The sequence below is a fragment of the Taudactylus pleione genome, unplaced genomic scaffold (assembly GCF_031769625.1).
Source record: "Taudactylus pleione unplaced genomic scaffold, aTauple2 ptg000018l, whole genome shotgun sequence".
Classification (NCBI taxonomy): domain Eukaryota; kingdom Metazoa; phylum Chordata; class Amphibia; order Anura; family Myobatrachidae; genus Taudactylus; species Taudactylus pleione.
This window is the reverse complement of record NW_028284420.1, coordinates 18882439-18892285: the sequence shown is the minus strand read 5'-3', so window position 1 is coordinate 18892285 and position 9847 is coordinate 18882439.

Genomic DNA, 9847 nt, shown 5'->3' with positions numbered 1-9847 from the left:
GAAATCCAATAACGAGTAAAGCGTCCATTAAAAATAATTTATTTTCATTTTTTATGGGTGATTACATCTAGGCATTGAGATGTAGTCATAATGTTGACATTTACAATATTGACATTCATAATGTCGACACCACAATTGTTGATATGTTGACATGGAACATATCGGCATCTGCAAAATGTCGACATGTTCTCACTGTCGTTATCATTCTGCACAGACTGACAGTGGAGGGTTAGGGCCAGACCACTGGAAGTCATCATCACCTGACCGCCTGACCTGGATAACACCGCAGGAGCTGTCAGACCTGATGTAACAGGCTAGTCACTACTAGACCACCAGAGACGTTTTGTCAACATTCTAATCATGTCAGCTTTTCATCATGTCAACGTGGTCAATGTCGACATTATGGCCATGTCGGCATTAATATACCACACCCCAGGCATCTAACTCTCCTTTTTTTAAACTACAATCTTCTGCTTGCCCGGAATTCTGTCCTGTGGATCTGTAGATTCATCAGAATCAATGTGTAATAACAGGACACCGTAGCAGTGGATAAACATAACTTTACTGCATGTTTATCATGACTAATATGGGATCTGACCCATTAACCTGAGGTAACCTGCTAACCACAATACATACACATCTACAGCCCCCCTTTTCAACATGGTTACATAACAGGTGTATAACTGCAGAACAGTGTAACAATGGTTAATGTAGGGACAGTGGTGCTGATTCTGAGTTGGCAGCAAAGCAAAATATTTAAAAAAAGCAAGTAACTTTGCACCTGGACATCCCATGTTGCAATACAAGGGGTGTAAATACATATTTTGTATGCAGGGTAAATACTGTGTCATTTTACATGTAGCCCACAAATGCTGGACAGCTTATTTTTACACTGCAATTTAAATTTGAGTTGGGACATATCCCTCTCAAGTCTAACTCTCTGCACATTTTGGAACTGAGGTGAACACAGACACGACCGTGGCTGTATCTATTGGTGGTCGCTCATCTGTGACTTTATGCAAGTGCTGCTACAAAACCCTTCCCTGGTGTACATCCATGCGTCCAAATGTGCAAGGACTGAGACGCCCACTGCCATCACCTGTAGGCATTGAAATACAGATTGGTGCGTGTTTAGGAGCACTATCGGTTGCACCATTGAAACTTGCACAAGACCAAAACAGAGCATCATTGGCCCTACGCTTTGTACTGTAACTTTGCACACTGAGTCATTGATATGCTTGATTGGCATGGAAACCCTGGAAGGCATACAGAATGATGTACTGCTGGCCCCTCATGAGGATACCGTCAGGCAAGGTGAGTTCATCATGCATGGGGAAAAAAGTCATTGCATAACTCCCGGGAGGAGAAAGACCAACAATCAAGGACAACCTGAGAAAACAGGCGCATAGGTAATAATTCAAAGTTGCCTCACAAAGCTTCTCCAAAAATCTGGAGGACAAGACATCCAATCCCATTACATTAGGATCATCGCCATCCAATTAAGGCAATAATGCACGAGAAAGAACATCAGAAACATGGAGTTCACAACTACGTTTGTACACCACATCCAGGTGGTAGCATTGTATTATCCTCGCACAAGCAGTGTGTAAAGGTGCGTATTTACTAGACGATTAAAATGAGCGATTGAACAATTACGACATCGTTATCGTTCAATCGCTCATTAATTGTTCATAGATTGTGCATTAAAATGTTGAAAACGACCAGCGATGTGTGCTCCCGCTGGTCAATCATCGCCTGAACATGCAGACCAACCTGGCGATAACAACAGGCTGCGCATGTTCAGGGATGAGGGAGGGTGCCTGCACTGAACGACATATCCACTGCACAGGATCGAGAACGATTGCACGATTACAATGTTGTAATCGTACAGTTGTTCCACTCGTGTACTGGATATGCACCTTAAGAGCTTGCAAAGTAAGTAATCAGGGGCTGATGATCAGTCTCGAATGACAGGACGAACATATATGAAGATGTGGATTTTCTTGCAGACATACACCAATGCTCACAATTTCAAAAACAAACCACCAATTTATACAGTAGATGTTTATTATGCATGTAATATAAACAAAATACTGCCTTGTATAATATTACAGAGATATTAATCAGGCCAAATAGTTTTCTTCACATAGGCCCTCATTCAGAGCCGCTCATAAGCAGCAGTACGCTCGTAGCGTTCCGATGTTGTGAAACCACGCATGCGCCGGTGTTACACTGCACATGTGCGTACGGCTGATTGCGAGCTTTTTTTAAGTCGTTCGTCGAATAGCGAACAGGAAGTGACATGTCAAATGTGATTGACAGAACAGGCCGTTTTTGGGCGGTGACGAGGGTGGAGATGGGAAAACGCAGGCGTGTCGAGGCATTTTGTGGGCGTCCCTAAATTATCTCATGCGAACGGCAAATGTGATCGGAACGAGTCATACGTCACTGTCTGATCCACTTTCCGTTCAAACTGCTCGCACAGCTTGTGGTCTGGTATACTCTACCACAATGTCGATGGTCTCGTCCTCCTTCCCGTGCCTCTGTGATGTTTCATCGATTTATCATTTCTTGCCCGAAAAGCAATCAACTTAGAATTGAAAACTTGCTTGTAATGTGTTTAGCAACTTTTTTTTTGTTTGTAGCACAAAACCGTACGCAGGTGAAATACTCAGCTGCTAATTTCTGGATTAGACAATTAGCGTACCCTTTTTTTTGGGGGGGGGGGTTAATTTTGGTTTTGTGTTATTGCAACAATATTGTCATCGTGTTTGTGTTTTAGCAGCATTTTTAATGGTCCCGGAAATTTCTTATCCATTTTGTTTGGGCAAAGTGTTCCTTTAAACTCCTAAATGGTTTTTAACCCTTTGGAATCTGAATTAAAATTAATGTGTTTTTTTTTGTTGTTTTTTGGGGCCGGGATTACCTAAAATCCATTTTTAGAATAATGTCACAATACAATGGAGCAGATTTTGATTTGTTTTTATTTTTTACACACATTTTTATATTTTCATGTGCATTTGCCAGTTTGCAGTTCTGGCTAACGTCAAAAATTGAGCCAAAAAAAAAAAAAAAGCAACAATAGTGGCATTTGGCAAAAATAAAATAACACACATTAAAAACAATTCACAAGAAAGGAGAGGGAAGTTTTGGCCCTTAAGGAATATGGGGCAAGCACAGAAGGATTGTGGGAAAATTAGCTGTCATCGCTTTTTGCCCCGTTTGGCTGGGGTAGGGTGGGAGCCTAACCAGGTCCGGGATGTCCTTTGGCTGGCCTCTCCAGAGGCAGATGTTGGGGCCTCTGGACTAGGCAGAGGGCTAGGCACATTTGGAGGGATGGCTGTTGTTGTGCCAGAGGTGGAGGATCCTGATGTTCCGGCAGGAAGGGAGGGCGGCTCCACCATGTGCTGGCGAATGAGCTGCTCCAGGGCATTTGCAATTCGGATGTTGGCCCTGGTATTTTCCGCCAGGGCCTGACCAATGGTCACGTTGGCCGCAGCATTTTGCTCCATGGCCTCCGCCACCCGTAGCAGACTGGCGTCCATCCTCAGCAGAATCTCCGTGTGGTGATCCGATTTAAAATTGAGATCCGTGAGGAGGGCCACTGCCTGCGAGGGGGATTGCCCTGGACTGGCTTCTGCAGGGTCCCCAGCCGGATCTACTGCTTCCTCCCCTGCACAGCCAGCAGAAATTCTGCGGCCAAGGCTCCCCTCTGGAGCAGACTCATCCGCCTGTGTCTCTGTGAGAAAAATGAGAAAAGAGGAACATTAGAATCTACATATTGTCACAAACACATTTCAGAGTTGGCAACATAACAACATTTACCTGGGACAACACGAGGAGCCGCAAAGTCTGGCATGTCCGTATCCATGTTGGACACGCCAAACACCTCCTCATACTGCACACACCCCTGTGCCAGCTGTTCCAAGTCATTCAGCTCCAATGACACAGGGGTGGGACCCCCACCTGTCCCCCTTGCATGCCTAGCCCTCTCTGCCAGTTTTTGTTTCAGACGATATTTATAATCGGTCCATCTGTGGGTGAAAAAGTTTGCATTATTCCGGCAGTATTTGGCCCTGTAACCACTTTTTTTAAAAATGTAGTTTTTACGTACCGGCGTTTGACATCCTGGGGTAGACGTTCAAACTCACCCACCCTATTGACAGCACTGGCTATCTCCGCCCACATTTTCCACTTCTGGCTTGCACCCATATTCCGATCTGCGTGTGGCAGGGTGTCAACACACATTTGTACCAAAACCTCCATCTCCTTTCTTGTGAATTGTGGTGGCCTTTTTTTTTGGATTATTTTGTTGGCCTACTCGGCCCAGCAGCCTCTTCCATGGCATCCTCAACACCTTTTTTCAAAAACATTGTTTAAATTTAGATGTCCAACTTTCTCTAAATTCGGGTTCTAAATAATCCTTTAATCCAAAAGAGTCAAATACTACTTACCGGGCGCCTCTTGCCCATTGTTTTGCTGGTCTGTAGCCATTTTGAGCACAACAACTTGAACTACAGCAGACCGTTTTTGATTTTCCGTGACGTTTTTATACATGCGTCCGTATTATTCGTCCGCATCATTGATTGTGCGCTCCTATGATCCGTCCTTAATTTGAGCGGGAAAATAAAGACTATTTATGGCATTTGGCGACTCGAGTCGAGGTGGCGGGTGATGATTGTTGGAGGTTTCGTGTGTAGTAGTGGATTGTTGGCGGGATTAGTGGATTGAGCCGGATTGTTGGAGTAGAAGTTGGTTCTTGTTTTTTGTTTCTGTTTTTCCGTTCGCTTTTTTTTTTGCGGTTATTTTCTTTGTAGGTTATTTTTTGAGTAAGTATTTTTTACAACTCCTTTAAAAAATAAGGGATCTACAAACCAAATGTTTTTTTATTTTTTTTTACATTTTTTACAGTTATTTTGGCTGGGCCCCATTGAAGTTTTTGGACTGTGACTTATTAGTCGAATTTCGGTAAGTTTTTCTTTTTTTTTTTTCCTGTTTTTCCAAATTTGATGTGTTGATCGCATATATTTTGTCCATTACTGTTTTATTTCTAATTTTATCAATCATGTATTAACACTAAATATAGCGTAATGTTTCGCCAAATATATTTCCTGTTTTTCCCTTAAAAATGCGAACTATTTAGCGCACTAATGTATCCTTATTCCCCATGTAAAAATGCTAACTATTTAGCACACTAATGTTTCCTTATTCCTCATGTAAAAATGCGAACTATTTAGCACACTAATGTATCCTTATTCCCCATGTAAAAATGCGAACTATTTAGCGCACTAATGTATCCTTATTCCCCATGTAAAAATGCAAACTATTTAGCGCACTAATGTATCCTTATTCCCCATGTAAAAATGCGAACTATTTAGCACACTAATGTTTCCTTATTCCCCATGTAAAAATGCGAACTATTTAGCGCACTAATGTATCCTTATTCCCCATGTAAAAATGCGAACTATTTAGCGCACTAATGTTTCCTTATTCCCCATGTAAAAATGCGAACTATTTAGCGCAAGAATGTTTTTTATATTATAAATTTGGGCATTCTTGTTTGTCCACTCAATGTAGGGTGCATTTTCAAAATAATGTGTGCTCCCCCCTATCTTTTAACGCATTTGGCAAAATTTTAACAATTCAAATCTGTCCCCCCAAAATTCTAAACAGAATTTCTCATTTTGAAATGTAGGTTGTTGCACTCATGACAATACCCCGGCATGTAAGCATCTTTGGATTTTGCGGCAAAGATAAGTATATTTTTGAATTTACATTTTCCACAAACATTAACTACCTGGCTTACCATTTCAGGTTGATGTTGGTCGTCTTATTTTGGCCATGCTTCCGGAACCTGACCAACCTCAACCTCGTCCCAGGCGTAGGCATCGTAGGCGTGCAAGGCCCCAGATATATAGAACACGTGTCACCCTTTTTGGAATGCCCGATGATGAGATTTTAAGATGATACAGTCTTCCTCCACAAATCATCATAGACACTCTCTCATTAATAGAGTGATCTGGAGCGGCAAATTGACAGTCCTACAGCAATACCACCACTTACACAATTAATGGCGGTGTTACATTTCTGTGCCTCAGGATCCTTTCAAACCACGGTGGGAATAGTGGCCGGAATCTCCCAATCCTCCTTTTAAAGGATCCTGATGGCAGTGATGGAGGCCCTTTTCAAGCACCTCCATCATTTTATTAAAATGCCATTGGATATGGGTTCCCTTAGTGTGGCGAAGGCCAATTTTTACCAAATAGCTGGCTTCCCACACATCATAGGGGTTGTGGATGGTACTCACATACCACTTCAGCCTCCAGCACGGCTGGAGGCAATTTTTAGGAACCGCAAGCACTATCACTCACTGAATGTAATGGTGGTATGTGATGCCTCCCTCCAGATCCTGTCCCTGAATGCAAAATTACCCGGGAGTGCACATGACTCATTCATCATCCGGCAATTAGGGATTTGGCATAAATTAGACAACCTACAAGCTGGTGATGCGTGGCTTCTGGGTAAGTGGAGACCTTTAGTTGAAACCAATGCAAAGCTTGATACACAGTGATCCTGATTGTTGTATTTGTTTTTTCACAGGAGACAGTGGCTACCCTTGCACGCCCTGGCTGCTCACTCCTTATTTGGCTCCCACACCAGGGCCACAAAGTGTGTATAATTCCGCACTTACAGCCACCAGGCAGGTAGTGGAGCGCTGTATCGGCCTTTTAAAAGGCCGATTCAGATGCCTCCACCGCTCTGGTGGCAAACTCATGTATTTGCCGGCTATGGTTTCGAAAATTGTGGTCCTGTGTGGGATCTTTCACTACATCGCCATAAGGAGTGGTGTCCCAATGCAGCCAGAGGATGCCTTGCCTGACGATGGCCCCCCCGAGGTTGGTCGGAGGTCAGTATGTGGGGGGGCCATACGCGATGATGTGGTGGCCCGATTTTTCAGGTAATTATTGTCAAACATTTACTTAATTGACACAATGTCGACATGTACCATTGTAATGTTCCTTTTTGAAATTATTAATTTATTTTTAACTTTTCTTGTCTTCCTTTACACACCTCGACAAAACGATGCCTACTACCTGCTCCACTAAATTGTGTACATGTGGTCACTTTGGAATCAATTATTTCATCGCCTCATTTGTGGCTTTATGTTGGCCTGCAACTTATTTCATCAGTTCTTGATTTTTTCTTTTGTGGTTTGCTTTTGGTGTTGGTTTTTTTTGGGAGTGTCTTTTCACTGTGTGAATTGCTTGTCACAATTCACTTTCTGTATGTGTTTGGTGTGTATTAAATTTTTGTTTGACGTTAAAAAGACTGTTTTTTACTAAATTCTAATCACGTGTAACCTGGCACAAAAAAGGCCAACTTTCGTAATGCCTAATCCTGTAATGTGTGAAATGTTTACGTCTTTGAACATGCTTTGTGGCTTAACAAAAACATCAAAGGTATTATGTTGAATCAGTAGGTTTCACAAACTAGGCCTAAGCTGTTTTTTTTAAATAATTACATTACCCACCCAAAGAAAAACAAGAAAATGTTTGATTTTGTAATAACCTATTGGTATGGTGAGGTGTTTAATGTGGCAGCTTACATACTTCCTAGCGCTTTGTACAATATAATTTACCTTACTTTAAAGAACATGATCAAATAGTGGACTTATGGAAGGTTAAACAATTTAATTGTTTCAGACAATGAATGAGACTCGTTAAAATACAACGAAATGTTATTTTCAAAACAATAATTTGCCAAAAAAAAACCTGGTAAAAATAAATTCATCGCCGAAGGGCCGCCACCATGTGGTCAAGGACCACTAACATGGCAATCATGTGGCCACGCAAGGCGGCCAAACCTTCCTGCATACAATGCAGATGCCTCTGGTCCTCTGTTGGAACAAACAAAGAGAAAAAAAAAAAACTTTACATTAGAAGTTTAAAAAACAAATTCATCCAAAAAAAATTGTGTAAACAAAGATCCAGTTGTGATGAAAAAAACAAAGTACTGGCAAATGCAAAGATGGCAGAAATACTAAATTAAAAATGAACACACAAAAAGGCAACCACAAAAAATACCCTTGTTAAGGTAAACAATAACTACCCAAGTATGAGTGTTTGGACATGTGTGATATGTATCATTGGTAAAAATCCAATACATTGTCTATCCAAATAAAAATGTCTACAAGACAAATTTTCAAATTTATAACAGGGAAACCTACCGGTCATCGGGAATTGGGGGTTTGTAGGCCCTACATCCTCCTCCTCCTCGGAGGTGGTACAGTGCTGTAGGCTTCACGGAGGCGGGATCTGTGAGCTGCTTGATGGCGATGAAGAGCGCCGGGGGGGGGGGGGGGAGGGTGAAGAAAAGAGAAGGGGGGTGGAGTGGAGGCTGAAATTTGTGGGGGGCTCAAAATTCCAGAGGGAGGGGCCTCAGGTAGTGGCCGGTCAGGGGTGGAGGGGGAATTGGGGGAAAGTTGGGGAGTGGCTGCTGTGCTTGGCGTAGGTCTGAGTGGCCGAGCCCGGCGTCTGTGCCTGCGGCGATGGCGGATTCTGCGTTCAGCCCCTAAATGAGTAGAGAAAAATGTTTTATTTTTTTTGGGGGGTGGGGGGGTTGGGCCACAAATTAACAACTACACAAATGTTCTAACATTTTAAAAATTGAAAACATGCACACGCAGGCCTGTCCAAAAAATAACAACAGGGCTATAGTGAAAACATGCACACGCAGGCCTGTCCAAAAAATAACAACAGGGCTATAGTGAAAACATGCACACGCAGGCCTGTCCAAAAAATAACAACAGGGCTATAGTGAAAACATGCACACGCAGGCCTGTCCAAAAAATAACAACAGGGCTAGACTGAAAACATGCACACGCAGATAAGGCCGCAAAAAAAGAAAGGAAAATAAACAAACAAATACTTACTTTCAGCTATCCGCTGCCGAAAACAGGCCAGCAAGCGTGGCGTGCGGCGGGGGCGCAGATCCGACCACCTGCGCTCGAGCTGCCCGATCTGTCGGCGTGAGCCGAAGGAGCGCAGGCGGCGACGAACCTCCGCATAGGCGGATCGCTTCTGGCGGTTGCTGATGGGGGGAGGCTGGCTGGTGATCCGCCGGTCCATCACCTCCGTTTGGACCAAAAGCTCCCGCCTGTAAACGCGGGGGCTCTCATGATGGCAATGGTTTTTTAGAAAACAAACAGTTTTAATAAAGGCCAGAGAAAAAATTTGATTGGCTAATGTAGTTGGTAAATTAACAGGAACCATTCTATTGGTTATTGTATGAGTCATGTGTCCTCCAGCCTAAAAAATATAATGTGAATTATGATAGGCTTGATGCAGTGACATTCGTAACGTAATTTAAATAAAGAAATTAAAAAACTAAAATATGCCTATCACAAACACATGAAAACAATAGGATCATTGGTTCAAACATGTATTTTTTAAAAAGTTAAACATTGTTGAAACCGTACGTATTCTGTGGGAAAAATGACACACGGACAAGATTAAAGTTTATTGAAAATGAAAACAAAAACGGATTGCAAACATGTGAATAGCAATTAAGCTAATTAATATATTGATTGGCATGAAACGATTAAAGTATGTATGCAGATTGAACGAGCAGGTAATCGAAATCTGACAGGCCCACTTCCGGTTTGGACTTGTGCGAGCGTTCTCTGCAACCAAATTGGGAGATGGACGGTAGCAATTTTGCTCGTTCGTTAGCTAGTGGAGGGGTTGGGAGACTTTGGGGCGGAAGATTAGCTACGAGCGAGTGCTGGAATTTACATTTTCTCGCTCGTTCGTCGAACGAGCGTACTGCCGCTTACGAGCGGCTCTGA